The sequence below is a fragment of the Petromyzon marinus genome, chromosome 69 (genome assembly GCF_048934315.1).
Source record: "Petromyzon marinus isolate PM22_M1 ecotype Great Lakes invasive population chromosome 69, UKy_Petmar_22M1.pri1.0, whole genome shotgun sequence".
Classification (NCBI taxonomy): Eukaryota; Metazoa; Chordata; class Hyperoartia; order Petromyzontiformes; family Petromyzontidae; genus Petromyzon; species Petromyzon marinus.
In genome coordinates, this window is record NC_133735.1 from 1,935,950 (window position 1) to 1,950,150 (window position 14,201).

Genomic DNA, 14,201 nt, shown 5'->3' on the forward strand with positions numbered 1-14,201 from the left:
TGTGTGTGGGTTGTGTGTGTGTGGGGTGGGTGGGCGTGTGGGTTGTGTGTGGTTGTGTGGGTTGTGTGGATTGTGTGTGGGTTGTGTGGGCGTGTGGGTTGTGTGTTGTTGTGTGGGTGTGTGTTGGTTGTGTGTGGGTTGTGTGTGTGTGGGTTGTGTGTGTGTGTGGGTGTGTGTGTGGGTTGTGTGTGTGTGTGTGTGGGTTGTGTGTGTGGGTTGTGTGTGTGTCTGTGTGTGTGGGTTGTGTGTGTGGGTTGTGGGTGTGTGGGTTGTGTGTGTGTGTGGGTTGTAGGTGTGTGTGTGTGGGTTGTAGGTGTGTGTGGGATGTGTGTGGGTTGTAGGTGTGTGTGTAGGATGTATGTGGGTTGTGTGTGTGTGTGGGATGTGTGGGTGTGTGGGTTGTGTGAGTGTGTGGGTTGTGTGTGTGGGTGTGTGTGTGTGGGTGTGTGTGGGTTGTGGGTGTGAAGTGTGTGTGTGGGTTGTGTGTGTGTGGGTTGTGTGTGTGGGTTGTGTGTGTGGGTTGTGTGTGTGTGTGGGTTGTGTGTGTGTGTGGGTTGAGTGTGGGTTGTGGGTGTGGGTTGTGTGTGTGTGGGTTGTGTGTGTGTGTGGGTTGTGTGTGTGTGGGTGTGTGGGTTGAGTGTGGGTGTGGGTTGTGGGTGTGGGTGGGTTGTGTGTGTGTGGGTTGTGTGTGTGTGGGTTGTGTGGGTTGTGTGTGTGTGGGTTGTGTGGGTTGTGTGTGTGTGTGTGGGTTGTGTGGGTTGTGTGTGGGTGTGTGTGTGTGGGTTGTGTGTGTCTGTGTGTGTGGGTTGTGTGTGTCTGTGTGGGTTGTGTGTGTGTGTGGGTTGTAGGTGTGTGGGTTGTGTGTTTGGGTTGTGCAGGTTGTGTGTGTAGTGGGTTGTGTGGGTTGTGTGTGTTGTGGGTGTGTGTGGGTGTGCGTGAGGGGGGTGTGGGTTGTTTGTGTGGGTTGTGTGTGGGTTGTGGGTGTGTGTGGGTTGTGTGTGTGTGTGTGTGGGTTGTGGGTGTGAGTTGTGTGTGTGTGGGTTGTGTGTGTGTGTTGTGTGTGGGTTGTGGGTGTGGGTTGTGTGTGTGTGTGGGTTGTGGGCTGTGGGTGTGTGGGTTGTGTGTGTAGTGGGTTGTGTGGGTTGTGTGTGTTGTGGGTGTGTGTGTGTGCGTGTGGAGGGTGTGGGTTGTTTGTGTGGGTTGTGTGTGGGTTGTGGGTGTGTGTGTGTGTGGGTTGTGTGTGTGTGTGGGTTGTGGGTGTGAGTTGTGTGTGTTGTGGGCTGTGGGTGTGTGGGTTGTGTGTGTGTGGGTTGTGGGTCGTGTGTGTTGTGGGCTGTGGGTGTGTGGGTTGTGTGTGTGTGGGTTGTGTGGGTTGTGTGTGTGGGGGTGTCGTGTGTGTGGGTTGTGTGTGGGTGTGTGTAGTGTGTGGGTTGTGTGTGTGTGTGGGGTGTGTGTGTTGTGTATGTGTGTGTGGGGTGGGTGGGCGTGTGGGTTGTGTGTGGGTGTGTGTGGGTTGTGTGTGGTTGTGTGGGTGTGTGTGGGTTGTGTGTGTGTGGGGTGGGTGGGCGTGTGGGTTGTGTGTGGTTGTGTGGGTTGTGTGGATTGTGTGTGTGTGGGTTGTGTGGGCGTGTGGGTTGTGTGTTGTTGTGTGGGTGTGTGTTGGTTGTGTGTGGGTTGTGTGTGTGTGGGTTGTGTGTGTGTGTGGGTGTGTGTGTGGGTTGTGTGTGTGTGTGTGTGGGTTGTGTGTGTGGGTTGTGTGTGTGTCTGTGTGTGTGGGTTGTGTGTGTGGGTTGTGGGTGTGTGGGTTGTGTGTGTGTGTGGGTTGTAGGTGTGTGTGTGTGGGTTGTAGGTGTGTGTGGGATGTGTGTGGGTTGTAGGTGTGTGTGTAGGATGTATGTGGGTTGTGTGTGTGTGTGGGATGTGTGGGTGTGTGGGTTGTGTGAGTGTGTGGGTTGTGTGTGTGGGTGTGTGTGTGTGGGTGTGTGTGGGTTGTGGGTGTGAAGTGTGTGTGTGGGTTGTGTGTGTGTGGGTTGTGTGTGTGGGTGTGTGTGTGGGTTGTGGGTGTGGGTTGTGTGTGTGTGTGGGTTGTGGGTGTGGTTTGTGTGTGGGTTGTGTGTGGGTTGTGTGGGGGTTGTGTGGGGGTTGTGTGTGTGTGGGTTGTGTGGGGGTTGTGTGTGTGTGGGTTGTGTGTGGCTTGTGTGTGGGTTGTGGGTGGGGGTTGTGTGTGTGTGTGGGTTGTGTGTGGGTTGTGGGTGTGTGGGGTGTGTGTGTGGGTTGTGGGTGTGTGGGGTGTGTGGGTTGTGCGAGTGTGGGTGTGTGGGTTGTGTGTGTGGGGTGTGTGTGGGTTGTATGTGGGTTGCGTGTGCGTTGTGTGTGGGCTGTGTGTGTGGGTTGTGGGTTGTGTGTGTGTGGGTTGTGTGTGTGGGTTGTGTGTGTGGGTTGTGTGTGTGTGTGTGGGTTGTGGGTTGTGTGTGTGGGTTGTAGGTTGTGTGTGGGTTGTGGGGTGTGTGTGTGGGTTGTGTGTGTGGGTTGTAGGTTGTGTGTGGGTTGTGGGGTGTGTGTGTGGGTTGTGTGTGTGGGTTGTAGGTTGTGTGTGTGTGGGTTGTGGGGTGTGTGTGTGGGTTGTGGGGTGTGTGTGTGGCTTGTGTGTGGGTGTGCAGGTTGTGTGCGGGTTGTGTGCGGGTTGTGTGTGGGTTGTGTGTGGGTTGTGTGGGTTGTGTGTGGGTTATGGGGTGTGTGTGTGTGGTGGGGTGTGTGTGTGTGGGATGTGTGTGTGGGTTGTGTGTGGTTGTGTGTAGGTGTGTGGTTGTGTGTGTGTGCAGGTTGTATGTGTGTGTGCAGGTTGTGTGTGTGTGTGCAGGTTGTGTGTAGGTGTGTGGTTGTGTGTGGGTGTGTGTGCAGGTTGTGTGTGTGTGGGTGTGCAGGTTGTGTGTGGGTGTGTGGGTTGTGTGTGGGTTGTGTGTGGGCTGTGTGTGGGTTGTGGGTTGTGTGTGGGTTGTGTGTGTGGGTTATGGGTTGTGTGTGGGTTGTATGTGTGGGGTGTCGGTTGTGTGTGTGGGTTGTGTGTGTGGGTTGTGGGGTGTGTGTGTGTGTGGGATGTGTGTGTGGGTTGTGTGTGGGTGTGTGGGTGTGCAGGTTGTGTGTGTGGGTTGTGTGTGTGGGTTGTGTGTGTGGGTGGGTTATGTGTGTGTGTGTGGGTTGTGGGTTGTGTGTGGGTTGTGTGTGTGTGTGTGGGTGGTGTGTGGGTTGTGTGTGGGTTGTGTGTGGGTTGTGTGTGTGGGTTGTGGGTTGTGTGTGTGGGTTGTGGGTTGTGTGTGTGGGTTGTGTGTGGGTTGTGTGTGTGGGTGTGCGGGTTGTGTGTGTGTGTGGGTTGTGTGTGGGTTGTGTGTGTGTGTGGGTTGTGGGGTGTGTGTGTGTGGGATGTATGTGTGGGTGTGTGGGTGTGGGTTGTGTGTGGGTGTGTGTGTGTGGATTGTGGGTTGTGTGTGTGGATAGTGGGTTGTGTGTGTGGATAGTGGGTGTGTGTGGGTTGTGGGGGTTGTGTGTGTGTGGGATTTGTGTGTGTGTGGGATGTGTGTGTGGGTGGGATGTGTGTCTGGGTGTGTGGGTGTGTGGGTTGTGTGTGTGTCTGGGTGTGTGTGGGTTGTGTGTGGATTGTGTGTATGTGGGTTGTGTGGGTGTCTCTGTGTGTGTGTGGGGGTTGTGTGTGGGTTGTGTGTGTGTGGGTTGTTTGTGGTTGTGTGTAGGTGTGTGGGATGTGTGTGTGTGGGTTGTGTGTGTGTGGGTTGTGTGGGTGTCTGTGTGTGGGTGTGTGGCTTGTGTGTGGGTGTCTGTGTGTGGGTGTGTGTGTAGGTATGTGGGTTGTGTGTGTGTGGGTTGTGTGGGTGTCTGTGTGTGGGTGTGTGGCTTGTGTGTGTGTCTGTCTGTCTGTGTGTGTGTCTGTCTGTGTGTGTGTGGGTGTGTGGGTGTGTGTGTGGTTGTGTGTGGGTGTGTGGGTGTGTGTGTGGGTGTGTGGGTTGTGTGTGTGTGGGTGTGTGTGTGTTTGTGTGTTACTGTACGTGTGTGTACTGCCGGCTGAATAAGACCGGTGGCCTGAGCCGAGAAGGGCAGCAGTGGCAGACGTCAAAGGTGGCAGCCCTGCCCTGGACCACGTGGTCCTGCGGGGAGACTTCGAGGCCCTCTCGGTGTAGCCGCGTGTGCGGGGCTGGAGGGCAGCTGCAGATGCAGCAGCTGTAGGTCGGGGCCAGCTGTAGCAGGCAAGGGGGTGGGCAGCTCTAGCTGGGGGGGGTGGAGGCAGCTGTAGCGGCGACTACTTCTGAACCAGCGTCGCCCCTTCCCACCTCTTCAGCTCCGCTTCTTCTCACCTCTTCAGCTTCTTAGTGAGCTCGCTCGCGTCACTCGCTCGTTCGGTGTCTGTGTGGTGAGTCTATGGGTCTCTGTGTGTGGTGAGCCTATGGGTCTCTGTGTGATGAGTGTATGGGTCTCTGTGTGATGAGTGTATGGGTCTCTGTGTGGTGAGTCTATGCGTCTGTGTGTGGTGAGTGTATGGGTCTCTGTGTGATGAGTCTATGAGTCTCTGTGTGGTGAGTCTATGGGTCTCTGTGTGTAGTGAGTCTATGGGTCTCTGTGTGGTGAGTCTATGGGTCTCTGTGTGGTGAGTCTGTGGGTCTCTGTGTAGTGAGTCTGTATGTCTCTGTGTGGTGAGTCTATGGGTCTCTGTGTGGTGAGTCTATGGGTCTCTGTGTGATGAGTCTATGGGTCTGTGTGTGGTGAATCTGTGGGTCTCTGTGTGGTGAGTATGTGGGTCTCTGTGTGGTGAGTCTGTGGGTCTCTGTGTGGGGAGTTTGTGGGTCTCTGTGTGGTGAGTCTATGGGTGTCTGTGTGACGACTCTATGGGTGTCTGTGTGACAAGTCTATGGGTCTCTGTGTGGTGAGTCTATGGCTGTCTGTGTGTGAGTCTATGGGTGTCTGTGTGTGAGTCTATGGGTGTCTGTGTGGTGAGTCTAAGGGTGTCTCTGTGGTGAGTCTATGGGTGTCTGTGTGTGAGTCTATGGGTCTCTGTGTGGTGAGTCTATGGGTGTCTGTGTGTGAGCCTGTAGGTGTCTGTGTGTGAGTCTATGGGTGGCTGTGTGTGAGTCTCTGGGTGTCTGTGTGTGAGTCTATGGGTGTCTGAGTGTGAGTCTATGGGTGTCTGTGTGTGGGTCTATGGGTGTCTGTGTGTGAGTCTATGGGTGTCTGTGTGACGAGTCTATGGTTGTCTGTGTGTGAGTCTATGGGTGTCTGTGTGAGTCTATGGGTGTCTGTGTTTGAGTCTATGGGTGTCTGTGTGTGAATCTATGGGTGTCTGTGTGTGAGTCTATGGGTGTCTGTGTGACGAGTCTATGGGTGTCTGTGTGTGAGTCTATGGGTGTCTGTGTGTGAGTCTATGGGTGTCTGTGTGTGAGTCTATGAGTGTCTGTGTGACGAGTCTATGGGTGTCTGTGTGTGAGTCTATGGTTGGCTGTGTATGAGTCTATGGGCTTCTGTGTGTGAGTCTATGGGTGTCTCTGTGTGAGTCTATGGATGTCTGTGTTTGAGTCTATGGGTGTCTGTGTGTGAGTCTATGGGTGTCTGTGTGTGAGTCTATGGGTGTCTGTGTCACGAGTCTATGGTTGTCTGTGTGTGAGTTTATGGGTGTCTGTGTTTGAGTCTATGGGTGTCTGTGTGTGAGTCTGTTGGTGTCTGTGTGGTGAGTCTATGAGTGGTTGTGTGTGAGTCTATGGGTGTCTGTGTGTGAGTCTATGGGTGTCTGTGTGTGAGTCTATGGGTGTCTCTGTGTGAGTCTATGGTTGGCTGTGTGTGAGTCTATGGGTGTCTGTGTGTGAGTCTATGGGTGGCTGTGTGTGAGTCAATGGGTGTCTGTGTGTGAGTCTATGGGTGTCTGTGTGACGAGTCTATGGGTGTCTGCGTGTGAGTCTATGGGTGTCTGGGTGTCTGCGTGTGAGTCTGTGGGTGTCTGCGTGTGAGTCTATGGGTGTCTGCGTGTGAGGCTATGGGTGTCTGCGTGTGAGTCTATGGGTGTCTGTGTGTGAGTCTATGGGTGTCTGTGTGTGAGTCTATGGGTGTCTGTGTGACGAGTTTATGGGTGTCTGTGTGTGAGTCTATGGATGTCTGTGTGGTGAGTCTATGGGTGTCTGTGAGTCTATGGGTGTCTGCGTGTAAGTGTATGGGTGTCTGTGTGTAAGTGTATGGGTGTCTGTGTGTAAGTCTATGGGTCTCTGTGTGGTGAGTCTATGGGTCTCTGTGTGGTGAGTCTATGGGTCTCTGTGTGGTGAGTCTATGGGTCTCTGTGTGGTGAGTCTATGGGTCTCTGTGTGGTGAGTCTATGGGTGTCTGTGTGTGAGTCTATGGGTGGCTGAGTGTGAGTCTATGGGTGTCTGTGTGTGAGTCTCTGGGTGTCTGTGTGTGAGTCTATGGGTCTCTGTGTGGTGAGTCTATGGGTCTCTGTGTGGTGAGTCTATGGGTCTCTGTGTGATGAGTCTATGGGTGGCTGTGTGTGAGGGTATGGGTGTCTGTGTGATGAGTCTGTGGGTGTCTGTGTGTGAGTCTTTGGGTATCTTTGTGTGAGTCTATGAGTGTCTGTGTATGAGTCTATGGGTGTCTGTGTGTGAGTCTATGGGTGTCTGTGTGTGAGTCTATGGGTGTCTGTGTGTGAGTCTATCGGTGTTTGTGTGTGAGTCTATGGGTGTCTGTGTGTGAGTCTATGGGTGTCTGTGTGTGAGTCTATGGGTCTCTGTGTGGTGAGTCTATGGGTCTCTGTGTGGTGAGTCTATAGGTCTCTGTGTGGTGAGTCTGTGGGTCTCTGTGTGGTGAGTCTGTTTGTCTCTGTGTGGTGAGTCTGTGGGTGTCTATGTTGTGAGTCTATGAGTGGCTGTGTGTGTCTATGGGTGTCTGTGTGTGAGTCTATGGGTGTCTATGTGTGATGAGTCTATGGGTGTCTATGTGCGAGTCTATGGTTGGCTGTGTGTGAGTCTATGGGTGTCTGTGTGTGAGTCTATGGGTGGCTGTGTGTGAGTCAATGGGTGTCTGTGTGTGAGTCTATGGGTGTCTGTGTGACGAGTCTATGGGTGTCTGCGTGTGAGTCTATGGGTGTCTGGGTGTCTGCGTGTGAGTCTGTGGGTGTCTGCGTGTGAGTCTATGGGTGTCTGCGTGTGAGGCTATGGGTGTCTGCGTGTGAGTCTATGGGTGTCTGTGTGTGAGTCTATGGGTGTCTGTGTGTGAGTCTATGGGTGTCTGTGTGACGAGTTTATGGGTGTCTGTGTGTGAGTCTATGGATGTCTGTGTGGTGAGTCTATGGGTGTCTGTGAGTCTATGGGTGTCTGCGTGTAAGTGTATGGGTGTCTGTGTGTAAGTGTATGGGTGTCTGTGTGTAAGTCTATGGGTCTCTGTGTGGTGAGTCTATGGGTCTCTGTGTGGTGAGTCTATGGGTCTCTGTGTGGTGAGTCTATGGGTCTCTGTGTGGTGAGTCTATGGGTCTCTGTGTGGTGAGTCTATGGGTGTCTGTGTGTGAGTCTATGGGTGGCTGAGTGTGAGTCTATGGGTGTCTGTGTGTGAGTCTCTGGGTGTCTGTGTGTGAGTCTATGGGTCTCTGTGTGGTGAGTCTATGGGTCTCTGTGTGGTGAGTCTATGGGTCTCTGTGTGATGAGTCTATGGGTGGCTGTGTGTGAGGGTATGGGTGTCTGTGTGATGAGTCTGTGGGTGTCTGTGTGTGAGTCTTTGGGTATCTTTGTGTGAGTCTATGAGTGTCTGTGTATGAGTCTATGGGTGTCTGTGTGTGAGTCTATGGGTGTCTGTGTGTGAGTCTATGGGTGTCTGTGTGTGAGTCTATCGGTGTTTGTGTGTGAGTCTATGGGTGTCTGTGTGTGAGTCTATGGGTGTCTGTGTGTGAGTCTATGGGTCTCTGTGTGGTGAGTCTATGGGTCTCTGTGTGGTGAGTCTATAGGTCTCTGTGTGGTGAGTCTGTGGGTCTCTGTGTGGTGAGTCTGTTTGTCTCTGTGTGGTGAGTCTGTGGGTGTCTATGTTGTGAGTCTATGAGTGGCTGTGTGTGTCTATGGGTGTCTGTGTGTGAGTCTATGGGTGTCTATGTGTGATGAGTCTATGGGTGTCTATGTGCGAGTCTGTGGGTCTCTCTGTATGAGTCTATGGGTGTCTGTGTGTGAGTCTATGGGTGTCTGTGTGTGAGTCGATGGGTGTCTGTGTGTGAGTCTATGGGTGTCTGTGTGTGAGTCTATGGGTGTCTGTGTGACGAGTCTATGGTTGTCTGTGTGTGAGTCTATGGGTGTCTGTGTGAGTCTATGGGTGTCTGTGTTTGAGTCTATGGGTGTCTGTGTGTGAATCTATGGGTGTCTGTGTGTGAGACTATGGGTGTCTGTGTGACGAGTCTATGGGTGTCTGTGTGTGAGTCTATGGGTGTCCGTGTGTGAGTCTATGGGTGTCTGTGTGACGAGTCTATGGGTGTCTGTGTGTGATTCTATGGTTGGCTGTGTATGAGTCTATGGGTGTCTGTGTGTTAGTCTATGGGTGTCTCTGTGTGAGTCTATGGGTGTCTGTGTTTGAGTATATGGGTGTCTGTGTGTGAGTCTATGGGTGTCTGTGTGTGAGTCTATGGGTGTCTGTGTGACGAGTCTATGGTTGTCTGTGTGTGAGTCTATGGGTGTCTGTGTTTGAGTCTATGGGTGTCTGTGTGTGAGTCTGTGGGTGTCTGTGTGGTGAGACTATGAGTGGCTGTGTGTGAGTCTATGGGTGTCTGTGTGTGAGTCTATGGGTGCCTGTGTGTGAGTCTATGGGTGTCTCTGTGTGAGTCTATGGTTGCTGTGTGTTAGTCTATGGGTGTCTGTGTGTGAGTCTACGAGTGGCTGTGTGTGATTCAATGGGTGTCTGTGTGTGAGTCTATGGGTGTCTCTGTGAGGAGTCTATGGGTGTCTGTGTGACGAGTCTATGGGTGTCTGTGTGACGAGTCTATGGGTGTCTGTGTGACGAGTCTTTGGGTGTCTGTGTGACGAGTCTATGGGTGTCTGTGTGACGAGTCTATGGGTGTCTGTGTGACGAGTCTATGGGTGTCTGTGTGTGAGTCTATGGGTGTCTGTGTGTGAGTCTATGGATGTCTGTGTGTGAGTCTGTGGGTGACTGTGTGAAAAGTCTATGGGTGTCTTCTGTGTGACGAGTCTATGGGTTGGATCGCTGGGTTTGTTGGCAGGCGGCTTGGACTGACAGATGGTTCTGTGGTTGGTGGGGGTGATTGGTCTGCTGGGGTTGTTATTGAGCGGTTGGCAGTGTGGTTATTGAGTGGCTAGCTGGGTTGTTAGTTGTCTGGGTGTTGATTGAGTGGGTAGCTGGGTTGTTAGTTGGCTGGGTGGTTATTGAGTGGCTGGCTGGGTTGTTAGTTGTCTGCGTCGTGATTGAGTGGGTAGCTGGGTTGTTAGTTGTCTGGTTGGTTATTGAGTGGCTGGCAGGGTTGTTAGTTGGCTGGGTGGTTATTGAGTGGCTAGCTGGGTTGTTAGTTGGCTGGGTGGTTATTGAGTGGCTGGCTGGGTTGTTAGTTGTCTGGGTGGTTATTGAGTGGCTGGCTGGGTTGTTAGTTGGCTGGGTGGTTATTGAGTGGCTAGCTGGGTTGTTAATTGGCTGGGTGGTTATTGAGTGGCTGGCTGGGTTATTAGTTGTCTGGGTGGTTATTGAGTGGCTGGCTGGGTTGTTAGTTGGCTGGGTGGTTATTGAATGGCTGGCTGGGTTGTTAGTTGGCTGGGTGGTTATTGAGTGGCTGGCTGGGTTGTTAGTTGGCTGGGTGGTGATTGAGTGGCTAGCTGGGTTGTTAGTCAGCTGGGTGGTTATTGAGTGGCTGGCTGGGTTGTTAGTTGGCTGGGTGGTGATTGAGTGGCTAGCTGGGTTGTTAGTCGGCTGGGTGGTTATTGAGTGGCTGGCTGGGTTGTTAGTTGGCTGGGTGGTGATTGAGTGGTTGGCTGGGTTGTTCGTTGGCTGGGTGGTTATTGAGTGGCTGGCTGGGTTGTTAGTTGGCTGGGGTGGTTATTGAGTGGCTTTCTGGGTTGTTAGTTGGCTGGGTCGTTATTGAGCGGCTAGCTGGGTTGTTAGTTGGCTGGGTGGTTATTGAGTGGATGGCTGGGTTGTTTGTTGGCTGGGGTGGTTATTGAGTGGCTTGCTGGGTTGTTAGTTGGCTGGGTGGTTATTGAGCGGCTAGCTGGGTTGTTAGTTGGCTGGGTGGTTATTGAGTGGCTAGTTGGGTTGTTAGTTGGCTGGGTGGTTATTGAGTGGCTGGCTGGGATGTTAGTTGTCTGAGTGGTTATTGAGTGGCTGGCTGGGTTGTTAGTTGTCTGGAGTGTTATTGAGTGGCTGGCTGGGTTGTTATTTGGCTGGGTGGTTATTGAGTGGCTGGCTGGGTTGTTAGTTGTCTGGGTGGTGATTGAGTGGGTAGCTGGGTTGTTAGTTGGCTGGGTGGTTATTGAGTGGCTGGCTGGGTTGTTAGTTGTCTGGGTGGTTATTGAGTGTCTGGCTGGGTTGTTAGTTGGCTGGGTGGTTATTGAGTGGCTAGCTGGGTTGTTAGTTGGCTGGGTGGTTATTGAGTGGCTGGCTGGGTTATTAGTTGTCTGGGTGGTTATTGAGTGGCTGGCTGGGTTGTTAGTTGGCTGGGTGGTTATTGAGTGGCTGGCTGGGTTGTTAGTTGGCTGGGTGGTTATTGAGTGGCTGGCTGGGTTGTTAGTTGGCTGGGTGGTTATTGAGTGGCTAGCTGGGTTGTTAGTTGGCTGGGTGGTTATTGAGTGTCTGGCTGGGTTGTTAGTTGGCTGGGTGGTTATTGAGTGGCTGGCTGGGTTATTAGTTGTTTGGGTGGTTATTGAGTGGCTGGCTGGGTTGTTAGTTGGCTGGGTAGTTATTGAGTGGCTGGCTGGGTTGTTAGTTGGCTGGGTGGTTATTGAGTGGCTAGCTGGGTTGTTAGTTGGCTGGGTGGTTATTGAGTGGCTAGCTGGGTTGTTAGTTGGCTGGGTGGTTATTGAGTGGCTAGCTGGGTTGTTAGTTGGCTGGGTGGTTATTGAGTGGCTGGCTGGGTTGTTAGTTGGCTGGGTGGTTATTGCGTGGCTAGCTGGGTTGTTAGTTGGCTGGGTGGTGATTGAGTGTCTGGCTGGGTTGTTAGTTGGCTGGGTGGTTATTGAGTGGCTAGCTGGGTTGTTAGTTGGCTGGGTGGTTATTGAGTGGCTGGCTGGGTTGTTAGTTGGCTGGGTGGTTATTGAATGGCTGGCTGGGTTGTTAGTTGGCTGGGTGGTTATTGAGTGGCTGGCTGGGTTGTTAGTTGGCTGGGTGGTGATTGAGTGGCTAGCTGGGTTGTTAGTCGGCTGGGTGGTTATTGAGTGGCTGGCTGGGTTGTTAGTTGGCTGGGTGGTGATTGAGTGGCTAGCTGGGTTGTTAGTCGGCTGGGTGGTTATTGAGTGGCTGGCTGGGTTGTTAGTTGGCTGGGTGGTGATTGAGTGGTTGGCTGGGTTGTTCGTTGGCTGGGTGGTTATTGAGTGGCTGGCTCTGTTGTTAGTTGGCTGTGGTGGTTATTGAGTGGCTTTCTGGGTTGTTAGTTGGCTGGGTCGTTATTGAGCGGCTAGCTGGGTTGTTAGTTGGCTGGGTGGTTATTGAGTGGATGGCTGGGTTGTTTGTTGGCTGGGGTGGTTATTGAGTGGCTTGCTGGGTTGTTAGTTGGCTGGGTGGTTATTGAGCGGCTAGCTGGGTTGTTAGTTGGCTGGGTGGTTATTGAGTGGCTAGTTGGGTTGTTAGTTGGCTGGGTGGTTATTGAGTGGCTGGCTGGGATGTTAGTTGTCTGAGTGGTTATTGAGTGGCTGGCTGGGTTGTTAGTTGTCTGGAGTGTTATTGAGTGGCTGGCTGGGTTGTTATTTGGCTGGGTGGTTATTGAGTGGCTGGCTGGGTTGTTAGTTGTCTGGGTGGTGATTGAGTGGGTAGCTGGGTTGTTAGTTGGCTGGGTGGTTATTGAGTGGCTGGCTGGGTTGTTAGTTGTCTGGGTGGTGATTGAGTGGCTGGCTGGGTTGTTAGTTGGCTGGGTGGTTATTGAGTGGCTAGCTGGGTTGTTAGTTGGCTGGGTGGTTATTGAGTGGCTGGCTGGGTTGTTAGTTGTCTGGGTGGTTATTGAGTGTCTGGCTGGGTTGTTAGTTGGCTGGGTGGTTATTGAGTGGCTAGCTGGGTTGTTAGTTGGCTGGGTGGTTATTGAGTGGCTGGCTGGGTTATTAGTTGTCTGGGTGGTTATTGAGTGGCTGGCTGGGTTGTTAGTTGGCTGGGTGGTTATTGAGTGGCTGGCTGGGTTGTTAGTTGGCTGGGTGGTTATTGAGTGGCTGGCTGGGTTGTTAGTTGGCTGGGTGGTTATTGAGTTGCTAGCTGGGTTGTTAGTTGGCTGGGTGGTTATTGAGTGTCTGGCTGGGTTGTTAGTTGGCTGGGTGGTTATTGAGTGGCTGGCTGGGTTATTTGTTGTTTGGGTGGTTATTGAGTGGCTGGCTGGGTTGTTAGTTGGCTGGGTAGTTATTGAGTGGCTGGCTGGGTTGTTAGTTGGCTGGGTGGTTATTGAGTGGCTAGCTGGGTTGTTAGTTGGCTGGGTGGTTATTGAGTGGCTAGCTGGGTTGTTAGTTGGCTGGGTGGTTATTGAGTGGCTAGCTGGGTTGTTAGTTGGCTGGGTGGTTATTGAGTGGCTGGCTGGGTTGTTAGTTGGCTGGGTGGTTATTGCGTGGCTAACTGGGTTGTTAGTTGGCTGGGTGGTGATTGAGTGTCTGGCTGGGTTGTTAGTTGGCTGGGTGGTTATTGAGTGGCTAGCTGGGTTGTTAGTTGGCTGAGTGGTTATTGAGTGGCTGGCTGGGTTATTAGTTGTCTGGGTGGTTATTGAGTGGCTGGCTGGGTTGTTAGTTGGCTGGGTGGTTATTGAGTGGCTGGCTGGGTTGTTAGTTGGCTGGGTGGTTATTGAGTGGCTGGCTGGGTTGTTAGTTGGCTGGGTGGTTATTGAGTGGCTAGCTGGGTTGTTAGTTGGCTGGGTGGTTATTGAGTGTCTGGCTGGGTTGTTAGTTGGCTGGGTGGTTATTGAGTGGCTGGCTGGGTTATTAGTTGTCTGGGTGGTTATTGAGTGGCTGGCTGGGTTGGTAGTTGGCTGGGTAGTTATTGAGTGGCTGGCTGGGTTGTTAGATGGCTGGGTGGTTATTGAGTGGCTAGCTGGGTTGTTAGTTGGCTGGGTGGTTATTGAGTGGCTAGCTGGGTTGTTAGTTGGCTGGGTGGTTATTGAGTGGCTAGCTGGGTTGTTAGTTGGCTGGGTGGTTATTGAGTGGCTGGCTGGGTTGTTAGTTGGCTGGGTGGTTATTGCGTGGCTAGCTGGGTTGTTAGTTGGCTGGGTGGTGATTGAGTGGCTGGCTGGGTTGTTCGTTGGCTGGGTGGTTATTGAGTTTCTAGTTGGGTTGTTAGTTGGCTGGCTGGTTATTGAGGTGCTGGCTGGGTTGTTAGTTGGCTGGGTGGTTATTGAGCGGCTAGCTGGGTTGTTAGTTGGCTGGGTGGTTATTTAGTGGCTTTCTGGGTTGTAAGTTGGCTGGGTGGTTTTTGAGTGGCTAGCTGGATTGTTACTTGGCTGGGTGGTTATTGAGTGGCTGGCTGGGTTGTTCGTTCGCTGGGTGGTTATTGAGTGGCTAGCTGGGTTGTTAGTTGGCTGGGTGGTTATTGAGTGGCTGGCTGGGTTGTTAGTTGTCTGGGTGGTTATTGAGTGGCTGGCTGGGTTGTTAGTTGGCTGGGTGGTTATTGAGTGGCTAGCTGGGTTGTTAGTTGGCTGGGTGGTTATTGAGTGGCTGGCTGGGTTGTTAGTTGGCTGGGTGGTTATTGAGTGGCTGGCTGGGTTGTTAGTTGGCTGGGTGGTTATTGAGTGGCTAGCTGGGTTGTTAGTTGGCTGGGTGGTTATTGAGTGTCTGGCTGGGTTGTTAGTTGGCTGGGTGGTTATTGAGTGGCTGGCTGGGTTATTAGTTGTCTGGGTGGTTATTGAGTGGCTGGCTGGGTTGTTAGTAGGCTGGGTAGTTATTGAGTGGCTTGCTGGGTTGTTAGTTGGCTGGGTGGTTATTGAGTGGCTAGCTGGGTTGTTAGTTGGCTGGGTGGTTATTGAGTGGCTAGCTGGGTTGTTAGTTGGCTGGGTGGTTATT

At 52.6% G+C, this 14,201-nt stretch overlaps 1 protein-coding gene across 4 annotated transcripts in view; it reads left to right on the forward strand.

Moving 5' to 3' along the window:
- Positions 1 to 14,201, forward strand: part of ZNF423 (zinc finger protein 423) — a 273,642-nt gene that overhangs the window by 3,120 nt on the left and 256,321 nt on the right. For 2 of the 4 annotated variants that reach the window (XM_076054970.1, XM_076054971.1), the window contains exon 1: positions 2,301 to 4,379. The exons of the other annotated variants lie outside the window; for them this stretch is intronic. The gene's annotated coding sequence lies outside the window, so the exon portion shown is untranslated. Of the gene's footprint in view, positions 1 to 2,300; positions 4,380 to 14,201 lie in introns of those variants that run through there. 4 annotated transcript variants of the gene reach the window in all.